The following is a 13,543-nucleotide window of genomic DNA, read 5'->3' on the forward strand; positions in this document are numbered from 1 at the left end:
GTGTTCCCTGTTCTCTGCTTTTCACCCATATGCTATCATTTCCAGAAGGTGATCTTGTTTCAACAGTACTCACCAAAACTGGCCAGCCTTTATCGTAGGGTTGAGACTTACATCCTCATTTCTAAGGTGACCCTGGCCAGCCTTGAGATTCCAGCAACCCAACACCCAGTCCCCAGGTCAGTTACCCACATCCCTGAAGTTTTGTCTGTTTAGCATACTGTGATGTGTCTATGCCTGGCCATCCACATTTCTCTCATTCAAAAGGATTTATACAGATCCTTGAGGAGAAGAAAAAGTGACACGAGATCAAAAATGAATAACATAGTCATGTGAGGCATGTTGTAACTTTCAAAGCTTCCCACTGGGAATTCTTTTTCTCCTTTAGATTCTTTATCTCCTGCTCTTTCCCTGGACACCCAGCTCCCCATGGCCTCTGCCCAGCAGCCAACACTAACTCCTCTGGAGACTGCTTCTCCGCTGTGATCCCCAGTGCTTTCCAGATCACAGGAGGAAACAGATTTGTATCGCAGATAAAGAGCCTTTGTTTCTCCAAACCCTCAGAGGGTACCTGAATGTTAGGATATAGATTATATCCTGAAAGGGAAACAAACAGCCCAAGGTTAATTAGATTTGGGAAAGCCTGCTATGTGACAAGCACACTACTAATTGCTGTTCAATGATGATTATTCGATTTTTACAACCCTCTGAAGTAGCTGCCATTATTAAATCCACAATTTAAACATGAATCTGAGGTATGCAGGAGGTTGCAAAGCTAGTAAGAGAGTCAGGAATCAAAGCCTAGGGATCATAATTTGTTCCTCTTCACTGTAGAATTATTCACACAAATAGCACACATAATATCTCCAAGTCCTCTTCACTCTTCAGTTCCCGGTCCTGCCTGGGAATGCATGGTGGGCTTCAATGATTAAGCATTTGTCATGACACTGTATTTCATTTTTAATTTGTGAGAGAATTATTATTTTATATTAGGCAATATTGCTTTTCAACACTGTGATTTAGAGGTTTAAGATTCAGTCATCCCAAATGTATGTTGCAACACCACCAAAGCACCCATTATATTCCATTTAATCTACTGAGCCTCATGTACCCTTTGTTTCCCAAACCTTCTTCCATCCCCCTTGGTAGCTTCCATTCTTTGGCAAATTTCCAGGGTTTAGGGGGTTAGTTTTAATTGTTTCTTTGATTTATTTGTCTATAATCCACATAAGTAAAGTCATCTGGGTGATTTGTCTTCTGGTTTATTTGGCTTACACTATTCCCTTCCTGTTCCATCCATATTCTCACAAATATTAAGATTTCATCTCTTTTAAAGCTCGGTTATATTCCATTGTGTTTATTTACCAGAAATTTTTAATCTTCTCATCTGTTGTTGGCCACTAGGTTGTTTTCATAACTTGGCTATCATAAATAGTGCTGCAGTGAACACAGGAGTGCACATATCTCTTTGAATCAGTGTCTTTGCAACTCCAGGAGTGGAATTGCTGGATCATACCATGGATCTATTTTTAATATCTTGAGAAATGTCCATGACATTTTGCATAGGAACTTGACAGTCTATTCCCACTAACAATACAGTGTTCCTTTTCCTCCATACCCTCACCAATACTTATTGTTTCTGTTCTTTATTAATATGGGTCATTCTCACAGGTGTGAAGTTACTCAATGTGGTTTTTATTTGCACACCCCTGATGATAAGTGAAGATTGTTTATTTTTTCATGTGACTTTTGGCAATTATATGTATATTCTTTGGCAAAATCTCTATTTAGCCCTTCTGCCTAATTTTTAGCTGTATTATTTCTTTTCTTTTTTGAAAAATAGATCTTGTAGAACTCATTTCAGGTCCAGAGTGAGCTAATTTTACTCCCATTCAGTAGGTGTCTCTGTTTTAATGAGAAGCTTTTTAGTTCAATGTATCCCCATTTGTTTATTTTTGCTTTTGTTTCCCTAACTAGTGGGTCATGTCCCAAAAGACCTCTCCTTAGCCAATGTTATTGAGTGTTTGTCTATGTTTTATTCTATATATTTTATTATTTCCTTTTTTGTATCTAAGACTTGAATGCATTTTGAGTTGATTTTTGAGTTTAGTGTAAGACAGATGTCGGGTTTCATTCTTTTGCAATGTCTATCCAGTCTTCTGACCCTCATTGTTGGAGCATTTTCTTTTTCCAAAGAATACCCTTGAGTCCTTTGTCATAAACTGCCCACAGAAATGTAGGTTTGTTTTAATATCTCAGTTCTATTCTGTGCCTTATATCAGTATTATATTGGTTACTTTAGCTTTGTGTAGTTTAAAGTCAGAGTGTAACAGCTCCATTCCTTTCTGTCAGCTACCCAGGGTCTTTTGTGGTTCCACATTAATTTCAGTCATGTTTCCTCCATTTCTCTGAAGAATGTCACTGAACCTTTGATAGGGATGTATTGAATATGTATATTGCTTTGGTTAAAATGGACATTTCAATGTTGATTCTTCTAATATACAAGGAGGAATTATCTTGCCATGTCTTTATATTGTCTTTTGCAGTTATTATAAACATTTACAGTTTGTCAATGACTTTACCAGTGGATTAATTGTGTGCTTTGTGTAGCATTCTATTTTAAATGTTAACACCATTGATACTATGAGCATATTTTCTAAGTTTCCAGAAAATGAAAATGATTACAATGTCAGACACTACCAGAAAAGAGGGCTAAATCAATTTAATGAAAGGACACATATAATAGAATTTGGAAGATTAATAACCACACAGAACAACCTTCACAATTTGCAAAAATTAATGAATATGAAAGCACTGAATACATCTGAGTGGTCCAGGATGAAACAAGCAAGTTCTTCTGTGTCACCCACATTTTCCATCCCTTTAATGTTCAGTTGAAAAATGACATTGAGTGGAGCTGGATGGGATCAGGCTTAGTGAAATAAACCTGAAAGAAAAAGAAAAATACTGAATGTTTCACTCATAGCAGGAGTGTAAGGGATAAGGAAAAAAATTGTAATAAAGTAAAAATGAAAACCAACAGACAACTATAAACCAGAGACATTCTACAGGGGTAGAAAGGAGTAAGATCAAAACTGGGGTGGGAAGAGTACACGGGACTATGGTAATGGCACATGGGTGAATTGGTGGTAGGAAGTCTATGGGGATTACAACCAAGATGAAAAAATATACAAAATGAAAAATTATATAATATATATACACATATATAGAATTTTAAAAAAGAAAATAGTTGCCAATTAATCAGTTTGAGCATATCACTCATATAAACCTGTATTCTTAAAGCATTCTCTTGATTGCTCTATGAATCCAGTATAGTAGATTTCCTGATTCAAAGGTCAGTAAAATGTGCCATGACCAAAAAATGGGAAATTTGATAAGAAGTATCAGTCTCTTATATCAGAGAACTGATTATGCCAAATCATACAAATGTACATGTTTTCTACAAAATGCCAAATGATGTATCCAAAACAAATTCCCGTTAGCTCTTAATTAATTTTTTTGAAAAACAATGGAGCATCATAATTTATTTCATTTTATGAAGATCTTAATGAAACCAAAGAAAACATATAAAGTAAGTAATATTTATCGTTGAGATAATCAAAATAATACTTATTACAAGTGGAATACTCTATATAGCTGGTAAGATCTCAGCTAAGAAAACTATCAAAGTCTGTTAAACCTTTGCTACCCAAGGATGATACTCAGACTCATAGCATAAATATCACCTGGGAGCTTGTTAAAATGCAAACTTTTGTGTTTCAACCCAGACTCTTAATCAGAGCCTGAATTTTAACAAGAACTCCCAGGTGGTTTGCTTGCATATTATTATATCTGAAACACTAGTATATACCACTCATTTTTATAATCACTGATTGAGGCATAGGAGTATGTCATGAAGTCCAGCATATAATCAAGAAGGAGAATTTAGAGGTTGACTCTAACTGGTAAGGTGTCATAAAGATCTATATTCAATAATTAATGACTCCATTATTTTTATATCACAATTATAGTCTTTTTGTAAATGAAAATCTGTGACTTAAACTGGCCTAGGGCATATATTAAGTAGCTCAGTGAAGTATAGCATGAAATGAAGAGATGGTTTAGTCAACAGGTGGATAGATTTAGGGAATAGTGGAAATTTTCAACTGTCTGCAGGCACTGAAACCTAGAAATTATATTAGTACGAACTAATTAAGCCTATAATTCATCAATCCAAAACTGTATTTGGATATCCCACCTAAGCACACTTCAGGCTTATGTGTGATGTGTGTGTGTGTGTGTGTGTATACATCTGAGTGTGAAAGTGTTGCTACACACTCCCCTTTCAATTGCACAGCCCTTTTTACTTCAGCTACTTTTCACTAAGGCCCTGTCATATGTTTCAAGGAAAGAATTTCATTTTGATTTTGTGCTATGGAGAATCAGTCATGAAAAGTGTATAAGATTTAAATTGCTTCTTCATAAAAGTTTCTTTTTATTACAGAAAATAAAGCAGAGTTTACCAAACAGCAGAATGAGTCTCCTCAGAGTTACATCAGTTTAACAAGTCGCTTGAGATCAGGGCTCACAGCAATTATTTTAGGAATATGGCTTTCTGCCATGAGAATCTATTACTTCCAACCACCTATATGCATCCTTTTCTAAGTTTTCCATTGCTAGAAAGTTAACTGATATGTACAAGCAAATTTTAGGCAAGTACTTAAAGTAATTTTCTAAATTTATCCATTTCTCACATTTCAGTTCTAATAATTTTACCTTTTCATTCCTTGAACATTTGAATGAAAAAAATAACAAATTGAGAAAGTGAATGTATTTTTTTTACAATGACCATTTACATTGTATTTCATTGATTTTATTTCTGTTCATTTATTTTATCTTTATTATATTTTAATTATGTTAACTTATTTTATCTGTTTCACAGTTTTTCAATCAAGAAGTAAGATAATAAACATGGGAACTACTATAGGAGAGTCCATTATCCATTTTCATATACCTGTTGACCATTTGCATTTAGGAATCCTTTTTGAAAAAATGAATTTCATTAACAAACTACCTAATTTTAATCTATTTCTGTATTTTTGGATCAGAATCTCTTGGTTATTTATATAATACTACTACAGTATACCTTTAATTTTGATTTGCTAATTTTTCTATTTTAGGATTTTTACCTTTTTTCAATGCTATATAATTTTGTTTATTTCTTTCTATACCATTATTATTCTAATTTGAGTTTAGGGTGACATTACCTCTGTTGGCAGAGCTCTTGCATGACCTTGACTGGCATCTGGACTTAGATACCAAAAGGCATGTGAAAGCACATGCGCCCTAGGGGGATGCTCTGGAGTGCTGGGTCTGAGCTCCAAGAATGTGAGAAAATAGGTCATGTGAGCAAGCAGGCACATCTGAGGAAAATAGACAGTAAAAAAGCTTATCAAGAGAAGTGTCCACGTATGTGAGAGGGCTCTGCCATCTGGGGCTGGACACAGTGTTGCAAGAACACCAGAGGGAGTTAGAATAAGTTATTACTTCTTGAGACTATCTGGACAAAGCCAATATTTGTTATTGTTTCCACTTGTCAATGTAGAGTATATTAAGGGCACGCTGCAAAATAAAGATTCACTGCATGCTGGACGTAGCAGTTATCCCTCTGGGTTGTGTTTCACAGGTGCGTCCCAGGTCCCAGACCCACTAGAGGTCCACAACCTCCATAAAGTGAATTATGACACTTTCCATATTGTGCAATGGCCTCCCCATATGGATTTCCATCAGGGTTTCTCTATAGAAATTACTTCCTGCCCATAAACTTTTGTTTATATATAGAAGAACCTTAGATTCATGGGAGATACTTGAGTGCTACTTACTGTTTGTTGAATTAATAATTCATTGAACCATAAATCCTACAATGCTGCTATTAAGTAGCTTTTCTTCTCTGAATGGTCCTAGGAAATTAGATAATCTTTTTTAAAAAACACACACAAAGTATTCAGTAACCTTAGGACTAATATAATTTTAAAACTTTATTGTATAGCAGGAGAAATGAAGGCAGTACACTGAGAAAAATTGTTTAGTGACACATCAAAGAAATGTCTCAACTTATTCCCCCAAATCTAGATCTGTATTTGTGTTCTTCAAGACCCTTCTTTCAGGATTTTCTGTACTTTGTGTGTATCCAGCTCTTCTATAATTCCCAGAAGTCTCTCAGTTACTCTAAATCTATTCTACCCCTTTGTCCTATCATTTGCCCATTTCCATTTAGCAATGAAGAGCTGGGCAAGTAGTAACAGCACAGTGGTCATTAAGCAAGTCATGCTGTTGAATCTGGACTTAAGAGTTTATTAAATGTTTAGAGATATTTAAAATCTAGAACACTCAGTTCTTCAACTATAAAAAAGATATGATGATAGCTACCTAGAGGAATCACACAAAGCAGTAAATTGTGAAATACTTAGTACTTAGTTCCACATGTACCTAGTTCTCTGCAAATAATTGGCTATCTTGCCTTGAGGGTGACAAGGGTGGTCTGAATCAGAGGTAAAGCCTTGGTAATCATCTGCAGCTTGCAGAGATGGTAACTGAATCCACAGATAATGAAGGCAGCAGTTAACAACTTTAGTTGAACATGGACAGAATCCAGAGCTTTACAACAGCAACACCTGATGGTTAAAAATATACATGGCCCCTTTATTCTGACTTAATTTGCATAGAGCACAATTTTTCCAGCCTCAGTACCCATTGGAACCACCTGGAGGACTTGCTAAACCACCGACTCTTGAATGTTATCACAAAGTTTCTGATTCAGAAGATTAAGAAGCCGCATTTCTAATATGTTGTAGGTGATATTGCTAGTACAGCTGCCTGAGAGAAGGTTTGTGGACTTCAAAATTCTCCTGACAGCTACAAAGGTGGTTTTGTCAGGGTAAAAATAATAATTACACTCCAGTTATCTTCAGCAGATATTTCACCAATTCTCGTAAGCTCAAATTTAAGGATGCAGATATTCTGGTGGAGCAAAAAACCCTAAGGCATAAAAAGTTAATTTTGACATCAAACACAGGCATCTAATGAAATGCTTAAGCCCATTAGTTACACTTCTTGCTATACCCATACAAGTTTCTAGAAGAAAAGTATTAGACTTGATAAGAGAGCGAGTAGACTTAAAAGGAGGGAGTGACTATTGTAAATCAATGTGTTCTCAATAAACTAAATAAATAAAAATTAAAAATGAGAAAGTTGGCAGTGATTCATGCTCACATAGAAAGTGATAGAATGTTAGTCTTCCTCTGTGCTGTTGAATGCTAAATTGGGTTTTTCGTGTATATTTTCTTTACTATCCTGTGTTTATTTTCATTACTATCAAATTTTGAATTCTGGTCTATTTTTAACAATACCTTTTTTTCTTGTGAAATCACATAATAAATTCAGAGGGTGAAAGATCATGCTGTCATTAAAGGTGAACACACCAGGGGTCTCTCAATTTCAAAAATCCACACCAGCTGCCACTTAACTGCTGTCTTAATAGATTCCAAAAACTCATTGGCTTTTGACCAGCCAATGAGACCTCAGCCCTGACCATTCATGTTCCCTCACCTTCTATTTAAGTGAGACTTACTGCAGCAGCCAGGATTTTAGCTGCTGACCGAAGCTAAGGGCTGAGCCTGGGAAGTGGGGGGGAAGCCAGAAGATTTCAAAGCCAGCAGATTTCAAAGCCAGCTTCTACTCTAGCCAGGATTTTAGCTGCTGACCGAAGCTAAGGGCTGAGCCTGGGAAGTGGGGGGGAAGCCAGAAGATTTCAAAGCCAGCTTCTACTCTGTCAATATCTGTTTCTTGCTGTTTTTCTTTTTCTGCCTCCTTTAAAGTTAGGGAGTTTTCTGGTGTGTGACTGGAAAGAACAGGCAAAGTGAGTAAGGCACTTAGACTGAGCTCTTTTCTCTCATCTTATTCATAATCACAAAATATGCCTAAGCAATCAAGACTTAGGCAGCAAACAACATTTTCTTTCACTACTGAAGAAGTGAAATTTAGAACTGGGTCGAGGGAAATTCTTTGGTCTGATCAAGTCCTAAAAATTACCTCTCTAGGTGGATCTCATTTCTTTTCTTGACTTGAAGGTAGTGATGGTAGTGAAGAGGATGGGATTGGAACGTTAATACTGCTGACAGTTGGAAGAGCATTTTTAATCCTTAAGCAGTGCCTTTTCAAACAGAAGGCTGTTTAAAAAAACCTCATCCAGCTCTTGAGTTTCAGTTCTAACTTTCATATGGTGTCTTCAAACTAATTTCACTATCCTTGATTGGAAGACTTATCAGCTACTTTCACTTTCTGACTCAAAATATCCCTCTTCAGAAGGAAACTAAGTGTATATAACCTATGATCTAGAACCTCAACTAGGCTGTCCTTACATCTACTTCCTACATCAATCTCATTTCAAGAACTCAATGTCTATAATCCTATTTTGTAGGATGACTGCCTTGCCTGAGCTCCATTTAAGGGGGTTGAGGGGTGGGTGGAAGCTTTTAGGGCAAAAGGACCACTGGTCTAAATTACATTTCCTGATTCTTCCCACTCTACCTTTCTAATCAACCTCTTCAGTGCCTCAAATCCCAGAAGAAACTTGGAATTCACTGAGGGCCTAGCTAACTTGTCTTACTGTAACTTGTATCCAAGGAAGGAGGATGTATACCAGGGGATAGAAATGCTTCCCCTAGCATTTCCTGCATGCCTACTATCTGGCTCTCTCTTTGCCTTCCAAGCTCATAGTTGGTGGTTAACTTGTCCTAGCAGAAGCCTATGGTCTCTTCCATTGTACTACTTTAACCCCTAACTGTTCCAATACTGGAGTCTATTGACTTTTACCTCACATGTTTCATTTTTTAAATCTCCTATGGCCTGGGGACTTCAGAGTTTATCATAACTCTACTGAAACCCTACCTGCCGCTTTCTTGTGAGGCCATAGACTCCGTCTATATTCTGACAGGTTTTTCTACTCTGATGTTACTCAGTCTTCAGCTGAGCTTCTAAACCTTGTTAGCTGTGATTTTACGAGATCCCTGGAATGGTTATGGGCTTGAGGGATATTAAATGGGACTGTGAACCAGATACTAGACATTTTCATCCTGTCCTTGAGCTCAGGCTACTTCTGTCCTTAGAGGGTGAAAGAATCCTGGTCAGTCAGAAGAAGCCATCACAGGCACTAAAAAGTGGCTACTGGGTAAAAGCTAAGTATTCTTCCTTTGGTATTTACTTGTTTATTTACTTGTTTATCAAGGTTTATTTCCTTGATACTTGAATTATCAATTTTCTGAGGGCTGAGCATGTCCTTAATTGAGAAAGTAACAGATGTTCTTCATCACCAAGAGATTACTGTGCCAGCAGGATGAAATGGCATCACCCATGGCTCCCTTCCGCTGGGGTTAGTTTTGGTCCAAGGAATTGGTGGCTTTCTCGGGTTTTGATGAATCTTAGAACCCCGTTTCTTATAAATTTCTAGACTCTTTAGATAGAGACGGGAAAGGGCACAAAGTAAAGAATAATGTAAAAAGTAAACAATCTTTTTTAAAAAGATGTTATATAGACCAGTCACCCACTAATCATGCCACTTAATGGGTGAAAAGTAGCTACCATGTTGGGGGGTGGGGGAAGAAAGTGGTAATAGCCTGGACCAGGGGATGAAGAAAGTTTGCAACAGCAAAGAAATCAAGGACAACTAAGTCCTGCCAGTCCAGGTGCCATAGGCGTGAAGCCTCAAGAATTCCCCAAATGGGATGCAGTGGTGCTATGGAGTCAGGTGTTACTGCTCAACTTAACAAATTCAGAAATTGGCATTAACTGACCTCTACTAAACCCCAGTAGAGACTTCCCTGGGATGCAATGTTTCGTGACTTGCTAAGTAATAAGTCTTAAGACTTGTCCTAGGAATTTTCTTCCTAAGAAACAATTGATGGAGTTCACATGATACTCCTATGTACATCTGAATAACTAGACATGTTTCCTGCTAAAGATAATTCAAGATCCCCTGGGAGATTTGTTTGGGGTTCTACACTTCCTACCCCTGCTGATCCTCATTGTTTCCATAAAAACTATCTTCAGAAAAGGACATGAAGGAGTAGTAACTCCACTCCTGAATTGTCGTCCTGGACTGGTAAGGACGTATTGGGGTAAAAATGGGATCCACAAACAGTAAAGAGGAATTAATGTATTAAGTCTCAAAAGCTTTTAGAGCAACAGGGAATTGCAGTTAAGCACCACACCATAAAAGCCTTACTTAAAACAGTGGTTGCAGCGAGTCCGTGGTTCTTAACGGGAGGAGGCTTAAATATTTCAGATTGGAGACAAGTAAAATGGGACCTACAGAAACAATTACATAAGGAGGGTCCCAATAGCTTTCCTGTATCCACCTTTTCTTTAATTCACCAACACCAGGCATTGAGTTTTAAAAATATGAAACAATTAAAAGAGGCTGTATCGGCCTACAGCGCTCAGGCTCCCTTCACTATTGCTATTGTTGAGTCGTTGAGTCGTTTGCTGCACTGAACCTTGCCCCGAGTGACTGGCGATGGCTGTGTCGAGCGGTTTTGTCGGGGTGGGGGGATTGTTTGCTGTGGAGAGGGGAATATCAGGAAAGTTGCATTCGGGCAGCGGGACTGGGTGCTCAGGCAGGACAAGGACAGCGTGGCTTGGACATGTTGACAGGCACTGGACCTATGCCATCGTGGCTGCCGTTGCTGTGGCCGCCGCAGCCACGGCTGCTGGCCTAGCTATGACTCAAACCGCTGTTGTGGCTGACACCGTGGAACTTACGGGGTCCTTGGAACTCCTTTCTTAATGACACCTTACAGCCAACCCACAACATCACCAGTGTTAACAACACCCATGTCCCTGCCGTTTCTGCCTTTGCTTGGTGGAAGGCTATGTCTCAATTTACGGGATGGGTCCAGAGGTGGGCAGGAACACGCTCCCTTGCACTGCTACTGCTTTTAGGACTTGTAGCCTGCATGTGGCTTCTTTGACGTCTCACACGACAATCCCATAGGAGACATGCCATTACCCAGCAAGTTTTGCATGGGATGATCAGTGGCGTCCACGGGACTCATCAGGTGTGGCTATAAACGTTAAGACTCCTGACTCTCCCTATGACGGGCAACACCGTATGCTCACAGCGCCTGCCTAAGACAGGGTTGGAGGTTACCCAAAGACGGGTAAAGGCGTTGGGTCAGCGGTGACCTAAGACAGGGGGGTCAGGGCATAAAATAAAAAGGGGGGAATCGTTGGGTCCCAGCCGGGATGAGCCTCCCCAACCACCCCCGGAGCTTAAGCACAAGATCATAATAGGATCTTGCCACCTGTGTGAGTGGCTTAACCTTTGGGCAACTGATTAATATCCACCCTGATCGCAGCAGCACATGTGAGGGAGATTTCCTCCTGCCCCCAGGCCAACATCCTGGGATTAAGGATATAAAAGGGAGGCTGGAAAGATAAGGGAGAGAACGTTTTGCTGCAACCATTTACTTGTGCTGACTCTTCAACCTCGACGTCCCCGGCGCAGACTCGTATCCCTGCCGTGCGGGCGTGGCACTCTTGAAACCCTCTGGTCAAAATTGAACAAGACTCCAGACACTGGTGAAGAAAGGCAAATCAGGATTTATTGACTAGTGAAACAGCAATGAAAGGGAGCTCTGGGGAGATCTCTTTGGATCTGAGGAGTCGGAGACCAGCTCCAAACTTTGGGGTGTCTCAAGGCAGCACAGGCAGGACCCTAAGATGGGAAGGCATCGGCTAGTGGATATTCCAAAAGGGGGAGAGGGGAACAGACGCGAGGGAGACACGGAGTCAGGATAGAATGCAAGTCTTCCTGCTTTTCCTTCAGTCTTTATTTATACTGTGTAGCAAGTAGTTCATTGTAATAATGCATAGGGTAAGTTAATGAGATATCTCCACAAAACATTCTCGAGGACAAGGGAAAAAGCATTCTTCAGTTTACAATTTATGGTATGCTAAATTATACGTTTTTGTGACAGTTATATATATACAGCTGTCTAGTTATCAAAGGAAGAGGGGTCTGGAAAAGGGTGAGTTTGTTAGCAAAAGGTTGTTAAGGGTCTTGGGATAGTAGTAAATTGTGTTAGCAGTGTTATCAGTGAAAAGCTAATGGGTAATTTGAGGCTAAGAGTAGTTTGTGCTTGCTTTAAAAGGGAGTAAATTAAAAGTTGTATAGTTGTATAATCACACAACACCTGTGTAGTCAAGGTTAAAATTTGTCCATGAGTCCTTATGCCTTGGGAGCCTTATCTGAAGTTTTTTATTCAAAGAAACCAAGGAAGCTTGGTTTTTTTGTCCAGGGGTCTTATTTCTCCTGGGGCTTGGCTTTTGTCTCAGGAGACAGGAATTTCTCACCCTGGGGCAGCTTGCCTGAACCAGCAGCTGCCTTTTGCAGCTAAGTCAATCCAGTTGTAAACTGAATGTTGCTCAGAATATCTTGATTAGTTTATACAAAAAGGGGAGGTCATAACATAAGTTAGCAGTGGACAGTCTGATTTTTTTCAGAGCTTATCCCGATCCACCCAGAATCTGTCAGACGATGGACGTTGCATAGCTTGTGTCACTGAGGGACTCACGGAGGTGCCAAGGATAGGGGTCTGTCTAGGTTGTAGGACTAGAGAGAGAATTCAACTTCATTGAGGAAGAGCAAGGACCAGACTTGGCTGAAGTCAATTTATGCCAGCTAATTGAGTTGCTCATTATCAAACAGATCCAGGTTGAACCACTTTGGTTTGCAACTCCCTTCTCCCCCATAGTAGCCATTTTAAAAGCTCAATGAAGGGGGCAAGGGAGAAAATGTTAAATTTAAAAGTGTAAGCTGGGCTGCTGTCAAGTCTGAACATGAGCAGAACAGCCCATAACAGCAATGCCAAGTAAAGATGGCATAACATGAAATGAACCCTCACCAGGCTGTGCCTTGGCCCATAGAAACCTTGAAAAGCTACCTATGATAACATGAAAGACGGGTGGCAAAGAGAAGTGGGTGACATCCATCTGCTATAATTCACTGGCTTGAGTGCCGCATGGGTTACACCTGAAGGAAATGTAGGTCCAGAACCTTGCCCTATCGAGCTCTGAAGAAATGTGCTGGGACCTGGTAATTGCCCTGACTTGTTTAAGGGGCATGCCGGCTCCCACCCCTTCACCAATTTCCAAAATCAGGTAGCAGTCTTGAGTGGATTCAGAGCACTAGAATACCCAATGTTAGCCACATATGGCTTTTGGATTAACAGGTTTAGAAGTTTCACCTCAAGCGATGTCGGGACAATCATTATAAAAATGACCACCAATTTGTCCGAAATTATAACAAGGGGCTGCTGTTTGTAAAGCCGGAGCCAAGACCAGAGTCCTGTGAGCTTCTGAGCCAATGATTTGGCAAGCCCTGTGGTGGTGTGAGGTTGGCTCACTAAAACTGAACGTGACTTTTTCCAGTCCTTGTTAGCATTTTCATAGCTCAGTTGTAATGTTAGAACCTGTTTTGCTTGTGTTA

This window comes from Condylura cristata, unplaced genomic scaffold, assembly GCF_000260355.1.
Source record: "Condylura cristata isolate star-nosed mole 26May11 unplaced genomic scaffold, ConCri1.0 scaffold00015, whole genome shotgun sequence".
Classification (NCBI taxonomy): Eukaryota; Metazoa; Chordata; class Mammalia; order Eulipotyphla; family Talpidae; genus Condylura; species Condylura cristata.